The following is a 17,158-nucleotide window of genomic DNA, read 5'->3' on the forward strand; positions in this document are numbered from 1 at the left end:
CTTCATTAGTTAGTTCCAGGGCCTCCTGTCCTTGAACAAAGATTTAAGAATGTGCTCTTGTGATATAAAATTAAGTGGCCTACCATTTATTCAGCAACTATTAGGTCCTGGATCAGTTCTGGGAAATGACAGATAAATACCTCCTCATTTAATGCTAACAGCTCCATGAGGTAAGCACTGCTAGTATAGAGCAGAGGCAGAACTCAAACCCAGCTCTGCCTGACTCCAAAGTTCACGCCCATGCCTGCTATGCAACCTGAAAACTTCTTCTGAAGCCAGCTCTCAGGACATGAATCCTGGAGCTTCTCCTGTATTATTCTACACCGCAGGACTATCAGGGAGCACCTCCAATGTTGTCTTACTCATCTTTAAAATGTGTTAGAGTCCCAAGAAAGGCTACAGTTTAATTAACAGCCTCCTATGCCAATTCAACCTCAGAAGGAACATCCAAAGACTTGAGTTTATTTATAACGACTGACAAAAGGTCTACTTGCAATGGCAGGGAAGTCTACCCTTGGAATAAATTTGCCTTTCTCCAGGCTAAAGGTCACACAAGGTACAAATTTAGAGCTTTGGACGGCCATCTGCTGATGCATCTGGAAACAAAGGGAGGAGACAGGAAAGGAACAGGAGGCAGCCAAATCCCTTCAGATGTCTCACTGGGGTGTGTGTATGCGTGCGTGTGTGTTTCCTTGTGCATCTTTAGAACAATACTGTAAATTAGGATGGGTGTATCAGACCTTAAGAAAACTGGCATGATTCTCTCACAATGCTTCCGCTCTGCTTTGAATTATTGCAAAATCAGAGAATGATTGAATCATGATGTCAAGCTTTCACATGCTCAGTCCACACAGGCAGTGCCAGAACGGGAGCAAAGTGGAGATGAAGACAGAATCATCTGAGCCTGTTAAAAAAAAAAAAAGAAAAGAAAAGCAACCAACCACCAGTCCCCTATTTATGAGGAAAAAACACATATTCAGCATGTGGGCCCCATTTTTCTTTTACATAGTCATTAGCCAAATACTGATGATAATCACATAAACCACATTTCATAAAATTGTATGTGTATCTACATATACACACAGATAACAGAGACAGGAATAAAATATTTTCTCAAAAATATTCAGAATCCTTCTCAGATTTAAATTTTCAGATTTTTTTTTTTTTTAAGATAGGGTTTCACTCTGTTGCCCAGGCCAGGAGTGCAGTGGTGTGATCACAGCTCACTGCAGCCTTGACCTCCCAGGGTCAAGCAATTCTCCCAGCTCAGCCTCCCAGGAAGTTGGGACTATACACATGTGCCACCATGTCTGGCTATATTTTTTTATTTTTTGTAGAGATGAAGTCTCCCTATGTTGCCCAGGCTGGTCTCCAATTCCTGGACTCAATCTTCCTGCCTCAGCCTCCTAAAGTGCTGGGATTACAAGCATGAGCCTCATGCTGAGCTCAGATTTCATCTGTAAAACAGATACACGGCACATTAATTTCTCCTATTTAGTCAAAGTACTCCAAGTTTTATATAACAACACAAATTAGGGCACCTTAACATAAAAATGATATATTTGATGTTTAGTGACTGCAATACAAAATCACAATGGTTTCAAAAACATGTTGCTATTTTTTCAGCAGCTACAATGAAATGCGTTTCATCTCATCACGTGATCCATAAAGAAGTGAATCTTTCTCCATTTGCTGAAAAGCTGAGCCTTTTGGATTAACCGTGCACATGCAGCCCAGTTGGTAGACAAAACACATTTTTAAACTTTTGGTTACTAAGATATTGATAAATAATCCTAGATTAACTCAATATCTCTGAAGTCTAATTTTCAAAGTTTTCACACCATTATCATAATTGAGCCTTTTAATAAGCCTATGAGGGTGGGGGCTATTTTCTCCATTTTTGGAGGAAGCAACAGATAATTAATATTCAAGCAAGATGACTTAAAGCAGTGTTTCCTAAAGGTCGTCTCTTTTTTCCTTTGTGTGAGAAAGACAGTAACAATTGGCCTTAAAAAGGACCATTATTCTCCAGATCCCTGCAGAAAGCAGCGAACAAAAAGTCGGCTGAGCATGTGGCCCCAAAAGTCATTCTGCCCCTTGCAAAGCAAAACACAATCATTCAAACCAGATGCAAGGCAATCTTGGAATTACATTTTTTAAAGGTCCACTTTTAAACATTAATCAGCAAAAATAAAAGGGGAGTGGGGAGGGCATAATTCCAGAATTTGCTGAAATAAATATGTAAATATATATTTTTTGGAGACAAGTATCACTCTGTCACTCAGGCTGGAGTGCAGTGGCATGATCTTGGCCCACTGCAACCTCCACCTCCTGAGTTCAAGCAATTCTGGTGCCTCAGCCTCCCCAGTATCTGGGACCACAGGCACGCGCCACCATGCCCCGCTAATTGTTTGTATTTTAGTAGAGACGGGGTTTCACCATGTTGCCCAGAGTGGTCTTGAACTCCTGAGCTCAGGCGATCCGCCCGCCTCAGCCTCCTAAAATACTAGGATTATAGGTGTAAGCCACCATGCCTGGCCTGAAATAAACCTTTAATCAACCTTTAAAGAAAGAGATTAATCGAAGTAAAAGCAGTTATATAAACATTAAATTACATTGCAATGTTCATGTCTTCAACATACCCCATAGGTCTGGCTCAGAAGCCCATCAGAAAATGATATTTCACTCATCCCCAACTAAATGAATTAACATACCTTCAGCACAATGTTCATTTTGCCTATAACAGAACATTAATAAAGAGAAGAAAAAAGGTGAGTGTGCACACAAGTGCACGTTGGCAACCCAGTGCTCTCTGTCAAGGAAGAGACAAAGGATAGCCTGGTCGCAAGTTCTAAAATGGACTAACATGAGAACTCATTTCCAAAACTCAAGCAGAGTACAGTCTCTTAACTTCCACATTGAAAATGAAAACCACTTTATTTTGCAAGTGAAAGCATAGTGAGTCATAATTTGATAAAACCAGTATTATAAAGATTTCAACATAACCAACTGCTCAGAGCACACGTCTGCTGCCACTGGTTTTTTTTTGTTTTGTTTTGTTTTTTAAGTTCAGGGGTACATGTGCAGGATGTGCAGGTTTGTTACATAAGTAAACGACATATGCCATGGTGGTTTGCTGCACCTATCAACCCATCACCTACGCTACATCTTTTAAAAATCCAACATAGATATGTAAATGCAATATATGCACAGAATTTTTGAGGTGAATAAACAAGATGTCAGATTATTTAGCCAGCACCTTCATATTACAGAGAAGAAAACTACAGCACAGAAATTCCAACCTGCTTAGTGTAACGTTCATGGGCCCCAGGGACAAAAGAAGGTCTTAGATCCCCATCATAGTGTGTCAATTCAGACACATCTGAGAGCATCAATTTCTAAAAACTTAGAAATTAAAAATGAAAGAGCATTTCCCCAAAACTGAAGACCAATTGAAGATAGATGCCACAGAAGTCTTAGAAGGGAAAAGAAAAAAAAAAAAAAAAAAAAAAAACAAAAGAAGAAGGCCATCTAAGGGATCTGTCAGTAAATACCAACCACATTAATTTGGCAACAGTTCTTTACTGCAAGTCAGCAATAGCTGGCACACTGAAATACTAAGCTCTTAGTCTTTCTCTCTTCAAATTTCAGTAAAGCCTCTATCTCTGAAATGGTGCTGAAAAGAAAAATGAATCGCTAGAGGCAGGAAGTTATTCCCAGTTCGCGCTCCACTTCCCACAGCTACACCCTTCACTAGGCCTAGAAAAGGATCAAGAGTTTACACACAACGTAAGGCAGGGTCACCGGCCTAGGAAGGGGCAGCTCTGCATGGACACATTTGGTTGGACACTGCATGCTGTCTTCAGCTTTAACCATTTTCTTTTTTTTTTTTTCTGTTCCTCTAAGGCTTTTTAAAATTTCCAACTTCTATTTTAAGTTTGGGGGTACATGTGCAGGATGCGCAGGTTTGTTACATAGGTAAACATGGTGATTTGCTGTACAGATCATCCCATCACCCAAAGTATTAACCCCAGCATCCATTAGCTAGTCTTCCTGAGGCTCTCCCTCCTCCCACCTCCCTCCTCCCTCCTCACACACAACAGGCCCCAGTGTGTGTTGTTCCCCACCATGCGCCCATGTGTTCTCATCATTTAGCTACCACTTGTAAGTGAGAACATGCAAGCTTTAACTATTTTCATGCAGCAGTGTTAGATCAATCTCTAGACAGACCAGAAAAACAGCATCAGACATTAGACTAGACCTTGAGGAATGTGACACATTATAACTAGAAACACTTTCTACCCCACCACTCGAACTATCTCTATCCAAAGTCACTAATGACTTAAGACCAATAGCCACATCACAGAATTATAGAACACAATTAGTCAAAACACACGGTTAGAAATAAATTCTTATTTCAAAATACTAGACTCTTCTCAACCTCCCTAGATATTTTATAGAAGTCCTTTCAAAAAGAGTAAAATGGTATCATTTCAGGAAGGTTTTTAAAAGAGAGCCCTTAAAAAGTTGGCTATCTACCATATATTTGATGCATCAAAAGGAAAAAGGCTCTTCAATTATGCAATAAGCTAACCTAGAAGACATCAAGAAACTAAATGGAAAATGAGAAGAAAAATACTGCAGGCAACACAAAGAGCAATAAGCCATATTTCTATGGCATTTTCAACTTTACATGAAACCATAATGGCTTACTACAGCTGCCCCTTTTTTTCCATGATAAATTTGTACATAAAATAATTGTAAATTGTGGTTTGCTTTTTTTGTCCCTCACTGCCACTAAACCACAGACATCTAGAAAAGAAGAAAGCATGGTTCTGATTTGCTTTTGTTTTGCAGGATGGAACATGAAGCCTTGCACACAGAGTCACTTAAAACATTTTTGGAATGAATACGTTACCAATCAGCAAACATTTTTCAAGTCTGATAAAATGCAAAGTTGGCAAGAATGGGTTGAGACAGGTACTCTCATACACCACCGGTAATTTAAACAGGTGTTGCCTTTTATAAAGGGGGAATGTGGCAATTTGACAGTGTGGCAATATCCTTTAAAAACAATGGCAAAGTTTCCATTATATACTGTTAATTGAAAAAGACAAGGTACAGCACAGTACACTGAGTGTAATCCTATTTTGTATTGTTTTAAAGGTAGAGTATACTCTGCATATAGGGTGACCACGTGTGGCCAAGGGTATGTGCACTGCACAACCCCAGGGGGAGTCATTCCTATTATAATCTAAATACAATACATATATCCAATCCCATGGGCCCTGCTTGACTGCATACACAATTCTGGAAGGATTTATAAGAAGCTTCATAGGGGTTATCTCAAACACTAATGTTGGGGAAGAGAATTGACATGATGAGGAGGAAGTCTTATCTTCCCATGTTCTACCCTTTTGAAATGTTTTCACTTCACATATTACCTTGAAACTTCTAGTCTCACTTTTAAGAGAGATATTATGTTGCAAAAAAAAAAAAAAGGAAATTAAAAAATCATAAAATGATTTCATTTTTTTTTTTTTTTTTTTAAGGAGGAGTCTCACTCTATTGCCCAGGTTGGAGTGCAGTGGCATGATCTCGGCTCACTGCAACCTGTCTCCAGGGTTCAAGGGATTCTCCTGCCTCAGCCTCTCGAGTAGCTGGAACTACAGGAGCACGCCACTATGCCTGGCTAATTTTTTATTTTTAGTAGAGACTGGGTTTCACCATGTTGGCCAGGTTGGTCTCAAATTCCTGACTTCAAGTGATCCGCCCACCTCAGCCTCCCAAAGTGCTGGGATTGCAGGTGTGAGCCACCGAACCCAGCCAAACAATGATTTTAAAGCATTAACTTCTCTCTGCTTTTAAACTTCCCATCTGGTTTCCCTCTTTCCCGTAAGTATCTTTTAGGACACAGTGGATACCAGCACTGATTTTCATTTTATGCTGGTTTGGGACCTACTCAGAATGACTTCCCAGCTCCTAACCATTCCAACATAGAGAAGAAGAAACAAACCAGGTTGATGCAATCCTCTCCTACCAGGAGTCAGAAGGGGATTTTGTAATACAAAAACACTGACTCGCTATTACATGCCATCTGAGCCATGAGGTACAGACCAAGGGGCAAAGCGGGAAGAGTATGGGCCACAAATGCTTGATTTTTTATGTATTTCTTTAGATGGATCAGTTGTGCTTAAAATTTGCTTTTCTTACAAACACCTGTTAGGCTTCTTAGAGACTGCTGCCTAATGGAAACAGGTGATAAGGCTAAACTTTAAATATATTTCCTTATGGTAATTCAAGTTGACAATAGGAATAGGCTATAAACAGATTTTCTAAATACCCCGCACTGCATATATGCAAAACAGATTGTTGCTTTATATGCTTCTGCGTTCCTTAAAAAAAAAAAAAATCTCATTATCAGCTGCCCATCAGAATCATCTGGGGAGCTTTGAAAAAAATCAGTATCTGGGCCCCACCTGTGACCAATGAAGTCAGAACCACTGTGTCTGCACTGATGATCAAAAGAAGGCATTTCACATCAAGGCTGAGTATGTATTCATCTTGTGACCTGAGAAGTGAGATGAATTTTCAAGAACTCTATATACAAACAATGCCTGAAAGCACACGGCCACATGGCTCCTACGTTTGGAACACAACTCTAAGCAAGCGGTCAAACATACTAAGGGCTATGGCAACCACAACCAAGGGGCCACTATCTTATGTCTCTTTCTACTGCTACTTGTCTAGGCTGCTACCAGTGCTTAAAAGGTCTTCTAAATACACAAGTACCCTGTCTGACTTACTCCTAATAACAGCTGTTATTCCTACAGATATTTTGGAGAGCATTTCAGCCACAGACACCCACACAAAAATAAACAGCGAAATGACACACAGCTCAAGGTCCATTGTGGCCTAAAGAACCCTGAACTTCTCTTCCTCGCTCCCTTTCTCCCTATCACCCATCTCCATTTACTCAGATGCTGTAACACTTAAATGTTTTTACATAACACAATGAGGCAGACGTTAAAACATCTTCATCATCCTGGAAATGATTTATACCTACCATAAATCTATCACAATGTATACCCAAAGGCTAATAGAGGAGATACTCAACCTACAAGGTCAGAGAATCCTCCACAAAAAAAGGTCCTGCAACCCTCTCTATGTATTCTGGCCAAAGTTAATACAGTTTGTTTCCTGAAGTGCTCATACCAGAGAGACGGGATGGAGGAAGACATTTGGAAAATGCCAAGAACTATTGATTAGAAACAGATAGGAAACCGCAAAGGCATTACACCTTGACTTCTATTAACCAAAGGAAGGCTCTTATCTCTTTCCAATGTTATAGACAAGACATACTTAAACCTCCACTCAAGATGTGTTTGGGGCATGTTTCACAATAAAAATACCTGGTATAAACATGACTGTAGAACTTTAAGTGGTTCTGGTATATTAATATATATGGACGTTTTGTTATAATACTTTTTTATTAAAAAGCAGTATAATTAGTACACATATAAGAAGGACTACCAATCATTTCCTTTTATTTTTGGTTTCTGTTTTAAAATAAAGCCAAAGAAATTTAAGAACAGAATTGTCAGAAAAATACTATGTAATTAAAAAAAGTTTCTGTAACTGCCACATACAGAGATTTTACTAACATTTTTATTACACTGCACTGAGAATCCTGAAGTCCAATTTAGGATTAACCACCAGGACAAAATGGAGGGAAATTATAAGACTACTTGGCAGTTACTCCATCTCAAATAACTCTGTCTCCAATTCCTTTACTGAAGTAGCACATAGCACTCTTACCTAGAAAGTAAGATCTCATAGACCCGTCCTTAGCCGTATTGAATTTTCAGAATGAAAAAGCACCAGAAAATTAACCCAGAAAACTGGACTGCTCCTTTCATCTAACTCTTTATAGGGCTTTGGAAAACTGACTTGATCATTCTTAGGTTTCAATGCCTACTTATGTAAAATGAGCAGGTTGATTTTGAAGGTTTGCTAAAGTTCTTTTCAGCTCCAAAAATTTCTTCCAGTTTCCAACTAGAACAAAAATGATACATGAAGAGTTAAAAGTGAATTAACAACACAAACTCAGCACCCTTGTATCAACGCCATCGTTTGATCAAAATGTTCCTATGGGCACCCAATGTGTTATACCAGACATGGTGTTTCAAGCTTTGGCATTTTCCAATTTTTAATATATTCTAACGGTTTTGACAGAATACCCTGCATTCCACATACTCACTCTGATTCCCTCTTAAGCATCTTCTTGTGACCTTTGACAAGTTAAAAGGGCCTTGAACTGGATGAAAGTCTGCCAGAAGCAAATGGAGGGGCACAACTTGGCAGAACAAAAAGATGGTAGGCCCAGGCCAGGAGTGGTGGCTCATGCCTGTAATCCCAGCACTTTGGGAGGCCAAGATGGGCAAATCGCGAGGTCAGGCGTTCCAGACCAGCCTGGCCAACATGGTGAAACCCCGTCTCTATTAAAAATACAAACATTAGCCGGGCATGGTGGCGCACGCCTGTAATCCCAACTACTCAGGAGGCTGAGGCAGGAGAATCACTTGAACATGGGAGGCGGAGGTTGCAGTAAGCCAAGATCATGCCACTGCACTCCAGCCTGGGTGACAGAGTGAGACTCCATCTCAAAAAAAAAAAAAGATGGTAGACCCAAAAAACACAAGCAGCAAATCAATCAATTAATAAATTCCAAGTACATTACACGTTAAGTGTGAAGAGTCAAATTTTCCTCCCACCCAATGCGCTAATCCATTATATTTACTAAATACAAAGGTAGACAGACATCCAGCACGGGGTTCCTTCATGTGTACCACCCAATACTTCCACAAGGTTTTTGTGCCCTAAGGACAGGGGAATGCTAAACAAAAACTAGAGTGGTCATTTTCCCTTTGAGTCCAAGAGGGAATTACTATCATGGCTGCTATCTTCCAAATTCAGAGAAAGGTAATTTTTAGTGAATAGCTGAACTTAATCACGATACCAGTCTCATGAGCTTCCCTCCCCAGAATCCTAGCATACTAGGAGATCAAAAGGCCATCCCCCTAAACAAAGAAATGGTCCCAGGCTTCAAAACAGGCAAGGTTAATGGGCAGACCCACCAACCATAAGACAACCATTTGCAAAAGAAGAGGAAGGAGGTGGGCTAAGGACATGGGGCAATGGACCAGTTCCTCCCACAGATCATTCCAGACCAGGCTTTTCAGACCCTCACCAAGGACCTTTTGACTAGAACAGATGCCCCCAATCCCTAACCCCCTCAGGTAAGGGACCTCAAAAGCACATCACTGTAGCTCTTTGAGGTCCAATATAGAAAGCAAAAGTCCATCGAAGCATGTTTTGCTCCCTATGATACCAAGGCAAAAGAGAGGAGGGTAAACGGACAGAGGAATCCTAGATTACTGACAAATGCCATGCAGTCCACCGGGATGGATTTATCGGATCTTATTTAATTCCATACTAAGGTATCTGAGACCCAGGGCTATCTGAAGGCCTGGCTGTTTCCTAGAGGGTACTGGTTTACTCTTCCTGATGCCTTCCATCCATCTAGTTAGCTACTGGTTCCCCCATTCTTTCTGGTCTCATCAGGTGCTTTAGAGTGCTTAGAATAACACGTTTTGATTCCCAACTCCATCATTACCAGCTCTGTGACACTGGTCAATCTATTTAACTTTTCTATGCTTCTGTTTCTCTATCTGTAATTTACAAATATTCAGAGTACCTTTCTCAAAGTGTGTCATGAGGAATCAATGGATTCAATGAGTTAATCTTCATAAAGCACTTAGAACGGTGCCTGACATATGGTGAATGCTATATTGTTTAAAATTAAATAATATAACTGGATTGTTTTTAACACAAAAAAAAATGCTTCAGGGAATAGATATCCCATTTTACATTACGTGATTATTACACATTCCATGCCTGAACCAAAACATCTCATGTACCTCATAAATACATACACCTACTATGTACCCACAAAAATTAAAATAAAAAAATTTTACTTAAATAATTTTTAAAGATGATTTCTTCCTCTTCATAGCCAGCTGGAGAACCTGACAGCGTATCAGAGAAGGGTACCTTAAAAGAGCAGTTTAAAACTGAGACAACTGTTGCAAAGTTTCTTTTGGGGCAATGGAAGTATTTCCAAATCAGATTGTGGCAATGGCGGCACCACTCTGTAAATCTACTAAAAATCATTCAAGGCCAGGTGTGGTGGCTCACACCTGTAATCCCAGTACTTTAGGAGCCCAGGCAGGTGAATTGCTTGCGCACCAGCCTGGGAAAACATGGCAAAATCAAGTCTCTACAAAAAATACAAAAATTAGCCAGGCGTGATGGTGCATGCCTGTAGTCCCAGCTCCTCGGGAGGCTGAGATGGGAGGATGGCTTCAGATGAGCCCGGAGGCAGAGGATGCAGTGAGCCAAGATGGTGTCATTACACTTCAGCTTGGGTGACAGAGCAAGACCCTGTCTCCCAAGGAAAACTCCCCCACAAAAAAATCATTTCGGTCTATACTTTAAAATCAGTGAATTTTATGGCATATAAAGTATACCTCAATAAAACAATTAACAAAAAAAGAATGAGACAACCATTTATCAAATAAATCAACTATTTAGTCACAAAATCCAGGATGCCAATCCCTATTCCTGGTCCCCCTTCCGGCAATAGCATGACAGTGATGCTCGCGGGGCATCATGAACATATGTGACCTCTTCACATTGGGCATCCGTGACTTAAAGAATGGGCAAAACACAGAACGCAGGAATCCCTAGGAGGCTTGCAGCTTCTGGGAAGAATGTTCCACATACCCACAAAACAATTTAAGCACTTTGTACTAAGAAAACATGCCTCAACAGGCAAGTACTTTCCTTAAACTTCTTAAGCCTATTCCCTGAACATGGGAGGCAGCAGGTTTGACCTAAAGAGCTCAGGCCCTGTGAGATTTACAAAGGTGATGAGATGATTTCAAATTCAGCCTGCATGGCCTAGAACAGTTTATTCTGACCTATCCACACCAGTTTCCTCATCAATAAAACTACCTAGCTTGAAGGTGTTACTTAGGATTGGAGATAATAAACATAAAGTACCTAATGTTTGGCACAGGGTAGGCATCAAACACAGTAGTGCAGTAATAGCAATTACTTTATATTTAAATATAAACATAATAAAACGCACACTGAGAGATCATCATGCAAAATAAGGGAACCAAACCTTTTCGCCACACTTATGTCATTTCTATAACATCACTCCCTGGTAATCTCTCTCTGTGTGCACATGACTCAGTACAAAGGAAATGAGCTCCAGGGTAGCCAATAATCAGTAACAGGAAAGGCACTGCTGCCAGCAGAACTGAATCATCTCACATTTCTCAAAGTTCCTAGGTGAATTCAGTGTCCTCTGAGAAGGCTTTGGAGAAAGTCATATGAGGAAGAGTTTTGGGAGGCAGAATGTACAACTCTCTACTCTTAGTCATGTCTGTGCATTTCCCACAGTAAGCAGCCACTCCTCTATTCCCCGCTTTGCAGAGCCTGTGGATGGAGATTTACATCTCACAATTGCACTTGAGTTTCCCCAGAGAGGTTAGCACTGATTTGTTGTCCCAACACGGTTACACGTTATCAATTATCCAGAAACAGAATTATATGGCAATGGTGCTTAGGGTATACCTGTAACCCTAACACTGTCGCAAATATAGTAGAAGAATTAATTTGTGGTTGGTTCAAGTACCTCACATTACTGGCTTTGGGATAAAACAAGTCACTGCCCACAATAAGCCATTAATTTATTTTTCAAAGCCTTGAAGTCATTCATTCCACTGACTTCCTCGGAGCCAAAGATACTGACAGAAGTGCTGTGCCCACTGACAAGAAAACCCTAAGAAATGCCAAAAGAGGAAATGAGTTGTTAGGGTGGCAGGGCTGGGCAGGGTGTTCTTCTTTCATTTCAGTTTTACCATTTTACCTACTAATAACAATGCTTACACAGTATTATGTGTTTCCAAAATGTCCCCACATACAAGGTGCATTGAATGGTTCAATACAATCCTTGCAGAAAGGTTAAGCAACCAACGCCAGACATCTCAGGCTAATAACAGGCAAATCTGAGTCTGAAACTCAGTTCTTCCTATTCCTAGTCTTTCCTGTGCTCAATTTCATGTTGCTTCTACGACCAGGATTCAGAGGGGAACTCAGTCAAGGTTTTTCCACCAGTAGGTTTGTAATAACTTTACAAAGGTACCATCACAGAAGTCACCCCCCTGCAACCTCATACTGGAGGATGAAGTCCCTCAGGTTCATTCAAATCACTTTTCGCTTCGCTCTAGTCTGCAGGTCTCCACATTAATCAGTTGGGACGACCTGGGAGGCAGGTTAGTGCTGCATCTATCTGGCAATTTTTGGACTGAGATGTGGCTGGTCAGCTCCTTCCTGTAACACAGATGAGCTCACCATTGATACCAAATGCCCCAGTGCTGAGTACCATCCTTGTCACTTCTGCCTTGTAAGATAAGCATCAATTCTCAGAGAAAGACCTTATTAAAGTCAGTGCTTTCAGATCATACTCAGAAACAGATGCTTCTTTCCAAAAACTGCAGGTTCAAAAGCAGTTACCAGGAAAGGAGTGTGAGTTTTTTCCCTACTGGCATTTTAAGTAATATTCAGCTTGTACTCTTAAAAATCATGTTTACAAATGAAACTCTATAGAAAACATTTTTTAACTCGGTTCTACGAACAGTTCCATTTTGCTTACAGGCATTCTCTGTATACTCTGAAAGTTTCTATAATTTGTGGTGACCAAATTCATCTTTTCACAAGGCATTCATTTCTGTGTCACTACTCTCTTAAATACTCTGGTGTTTACTAACCATACCCTGTAATCTCTGTTAATGGGGTAGTTCAAGATTCCTTTTCAAAGGCTTTTTGCTTTAATTACTGCTGTAGCCTTTTGGTAAAACTGGGCTTTTAGCAAACTGGCCTGCAGGGGACAAGTTTTTAAATTATTCTCAAGCTTTCCTTATCCAAGTTTTTCCAAACTACTTAAAAACCTCTCAGCCTTGGGGGGAGGATGATAAATTGGATGATTTTGCTGTCTCTGATGCCTGGCATTAGTGTTGGTCTAATCCATTTTTGTCTCACCAGAAACTTGCCTGCTACAATCAGAGTCTCTCCCATATTCTGCAACTTCCAGCAAGTGTATTCCCTGATAAAGCTCCCCAGAGTTCCAAAACAGAACACAGGGAGCCCAACAGTCCTCCTGGGGTGGTCTCAGGGGTGCCTATACACAGTTTTGCCCTGTGCTTCTCCTTTCTATAGTGAAGCTCACATTTGGATTATTGGTTCAAATGCTTTTCTTCAGAAAACTGGTAACTTCAGGATGGATCCCAGAAAAAAGCAATTAAAATTAGTCATTTCATGTCTCAAAAATAAATTAATTTACTCCTCCTGAGGCTTGGTACCCTTTGACCATCATCTCACCATTTCCCCCAGCCCTTGGTAACCACTATTCTACTTTCTGCCTCTATGAATTCGATTGTTTTTGATCCCACATATGTGAGAACATGTGGTGCCTTTCTGTGTTTCGCTTATTTCACTTAGCATGTTTTCTAATTCCATTCATGTTGTCGCAAATGACAGAATTTCTTCCTTTTTTGAGAACTATTCCACAGCATGGTAAATACAATAATAGCATATTGTACATTTCAATATCACTAGGAGAAAATCTCAAATGTTATCACAAAAAAAAGTCAAATATTTGAGGTGAATAGGTTAAGTAGCTTGATTTAATCATTCCACATTGAGTTCAAAAATCATTACATCACTTTGTACCCCCTTAAGTATTTACAACTATAATTTGTCCATATATAATAAAAAACAAAAAAAACAGTGCTTTGAAAGGCAAAAAGAGAACATGACAGAATATTAACTGATCAAGGATGAAAAATACATACACTCTGTTTAAACACAGTTTTAAAAAAACCTATGCATAAGTACAAATCAAAACCACAATAAGATGCTATTTCACACCCATCAGAATGACTATTATCAAAAAAAAAAAAAAAAAAAAAAGAAAAGACATATCTTTTGCAGGGATATAAGGATATGGAGGACCCGGAACCCTCATGCGTTGCTAGGGTGCAGCAGCCACTGTGGAAACAGTATGATGCTTCCTCCAAAAGCTAAACATAGACTTACCATATGATTCAGAAACTCCACTTCCAGTTACATACTCAAAAGTACCGAAAGCAGAAACTTAAACAGATACTTATAATCAATGTTCATAGTAGCATTATGTAGAATAACTGAAAGGTAGAAACAACTCAAGTGTCCATCAACAGATGAATAAACAAAACGAGGTTTCTATCCATACAATGGAGTATTACTGTTCAGCCTTAAAAAAGAAATTTTGACAAATGCCACAACAAGAATGAACCTTACCAACATTATGCTAAGTGAAATCAACCAGACACAAAAGGACACAACTTCCCTGATTCCACGTATGAGTTACATTGAATAGGCATATTAATGGGGACTGAGAAGGAGAACAGTGGTTACCAGGGGAAGAGGGGGGGAATGAAGAGTTACTGTTTAATGGGTAGAGAGTTTCAGTTTGGGAAGATGAAAAGTTCTGGACACAGATGGTGAAGATCATTGCAACACCAACAATATGAATGTACTTAATGCCACTGAACTGTATGCTTAAAAATGGCAAAGATGGAAATGTTATCTTATGTTTTACCACAGCAAAAAATAGAAATTAAAAATGTGGCCAAAAAATGAAGTGAAAAGGAAAATCACCATGTAAAATACAATGGACTAAGGGGTAATTTTTCTATGTTCCAATTCTTCCAAAAGAGTTGCTATAATTTTTAAAAATTAATGCATTGGCTAGGTGCAGTGGCTCATGCCTGTAATCCTAGCAGTTTGGGAGTCTAAGGCAGGCAGATTGTCTGAGCTCAGGAGTTCCAGACCACCCTGGACAACATGGTGAAACCCCATCTCTACTAAAATACAAAAAATTAGCCAGGCATGGTGGTGAGCACCTGTAGTCCCAGCTACTCAGGAGGCTGAGGCATGAGAATTGCTTGAACCCAGGAGGCAGAGGTTCAATCAGTGAGATCAGTGAGCTGAGACCGTGACACTGCACTCCAGCCTGGGCAACAGAGTGAGTGAGACTCTGTCTCAAAAGAAAAAAATAAAGTAAAAATGCATTTACTCACACACTTACTGGTGCACAAAAAAAGCACAGGTCAAAATAACAGTCTGGGTTCAGTGGGAAATTTAGCACTAACAATATGAGGCACAGAGGAGGTGAGTTACATGTCAGAGGAGCAGGCAGCAACCATAGATGTAAGCAGAGCAAAAGAGAAGATACATCAGGTGCTAACACGTTTTCTTCCTTCTGATCTTTTGCCTCGAAAGCCAGCTTTCAGACTAAGCCTCAAGGCCCTGATTACCTTGGGTGATGTGCACAGATCACAGGAACACCTCAGTGTAAGCAAATCCAACCTCACAATGCTCTAGTAGTCTAGGTCCCACCATCAGCACAGCACAACGACCAACAAGGCTGTTAACCTGCCCCAACAGTCTTACAAGTCAGCAGATTCAGCTGACAGAAAGCCAAGGAATTTTCTGTCCACATCGGTATCATTCAACAAAGTCTTCTAGTTAAACCAGAACCTTGAAGTTTTGTATCTGGAGACTTCAAGCACAAGTTCAACACGAACCTCCAACAGACACCTCTCAATCACTGGCCCTAAAGGAACAGAAAGGCTCATCCATTCATAGATAAATGTATGTATTTTCTAATTAGCTTAAGAAACTTTGCACATGTCAGACTTGAATGTCTATGCTACCTTATGGTTTGTTTAGGTGACTTTGTGTTCCCTAATGAGACTAGAATAAGTAATAGTGTAGAAGTCAACACAGAATTGTAATTCACCACAGATATCCACAGAGGACAACCTATGCCTGTATTGTTAAGGTTTGACTATCCACATCTACAAATTCAAGTTGAAACTTATTTCAGCCCTCCTTGGAACAGTCCACTAATCTGGAAGACACTGGGACTATTCTTCCCAAGCAGTGAAACATCCACACAGGTTATTAACTACAGGATGCTCTAATTACCTGAGACACAACTGGTAGATGTTAGAGTTTGTTATGTTGTTGTATTTTTAACTCCATTTGCCTACTTGACCCATATTTTCATGCCTTGGCTGTGACACTTGAGAAAGTAAAACATCCCAATAGGGTATAATTAAAAGTTAAATATAGCAGCTTCAATCTAATTTCATTGAAAGTCTCCTTCAAATTGTGGAAGTGCCACTGGGCTGGCCTGGCTAGAAGTCAGCATGGATAACTCTAGATTCAGGCACTTTCAACCGTGATGCATTTGTAAAAGCTGCAGCTGGGCAATGGAAAGAAGTAACATACTTGATTCTAGCTTTGGTCTTTTACTTCAAACGTTAGAGAAACTGAGATGTTATGGAAGCTCTGCCAACCATCTAAGCAACCCTCTCCAGTGGGGGATAAACTCTGGTGCAGTTTCTTATAGAAATTAGAAAGTCAGTTCATTCTTCTTAAAAGCTGAAGACAAAAAAAAAAAAGTCTCAGTAGTTACTATTAGCTACTAGTTTTGCTTTGATGGAAGAAGTGAACACCACTTCCTAAGTCAATTCCAGAAATGTGGTAAGTACACCACACTCCCTGCTTTGTCCCAGGAGGTATCTTTGTATCCTCTTTCACCAGCAACCTCCAGCTCTCATAGGCATTCTGGTAAGATGAGACTTCTGCCTCTTCCCTTATTGAAACCGAAGAAAGTTTCAACAGTACCTCTGGGAAATGAGCAGTATGTCCATAATACTATCCCTCTACTCACCCATCTCTCTAGAAGTAGTTTTGCAATCCTGAAAAGCCCTCCTCCATCCATGCTTGACAGATGCTCCAATAAGTGGGGTTTTTCCAAAACTCAGTGAGGCCAGCACTGAACATCCATTTCCTCCATGCCAAACTCCACATGAGCTGGCAGCCCTAGGAAGGGGCATCTGAATTCAGCTCCTGCACTTGTCTGGATAAAGACGGCTGCCATTGTTGCCCTGGTGACCACATTCGCTTTGGCAGAAGC

The 17,158-nt window shown here is 40.2% G+C and overlaps 1 protein-coding gene across 11 annotated transcripts in view; it reads right to left on the bottom strand.

Annotated features, from left to right (window-relative positions):
• Positions 1-17,158, bottom strand: part of FMNL2 (formin like 2) — a 315,785-nt gene that overhangs the window by 217,555 nt on the left and 81,072 nt on the right. The window lies entirely within an intron of this gene.

This window comes from Macaca thibetana, chromosome 12 (genome assembly GCF_024542745.1).
Source record: "Macaca thibetana thibetana isolate TM-01 chromosome 12, ASM2454274v1, whole genome shotgun sequence".
NCBI lineage: Eukaryota > Metazoa > Chordata > Mammalia > Primates > Cercopithecidae > Macaca > Macaca thibetana.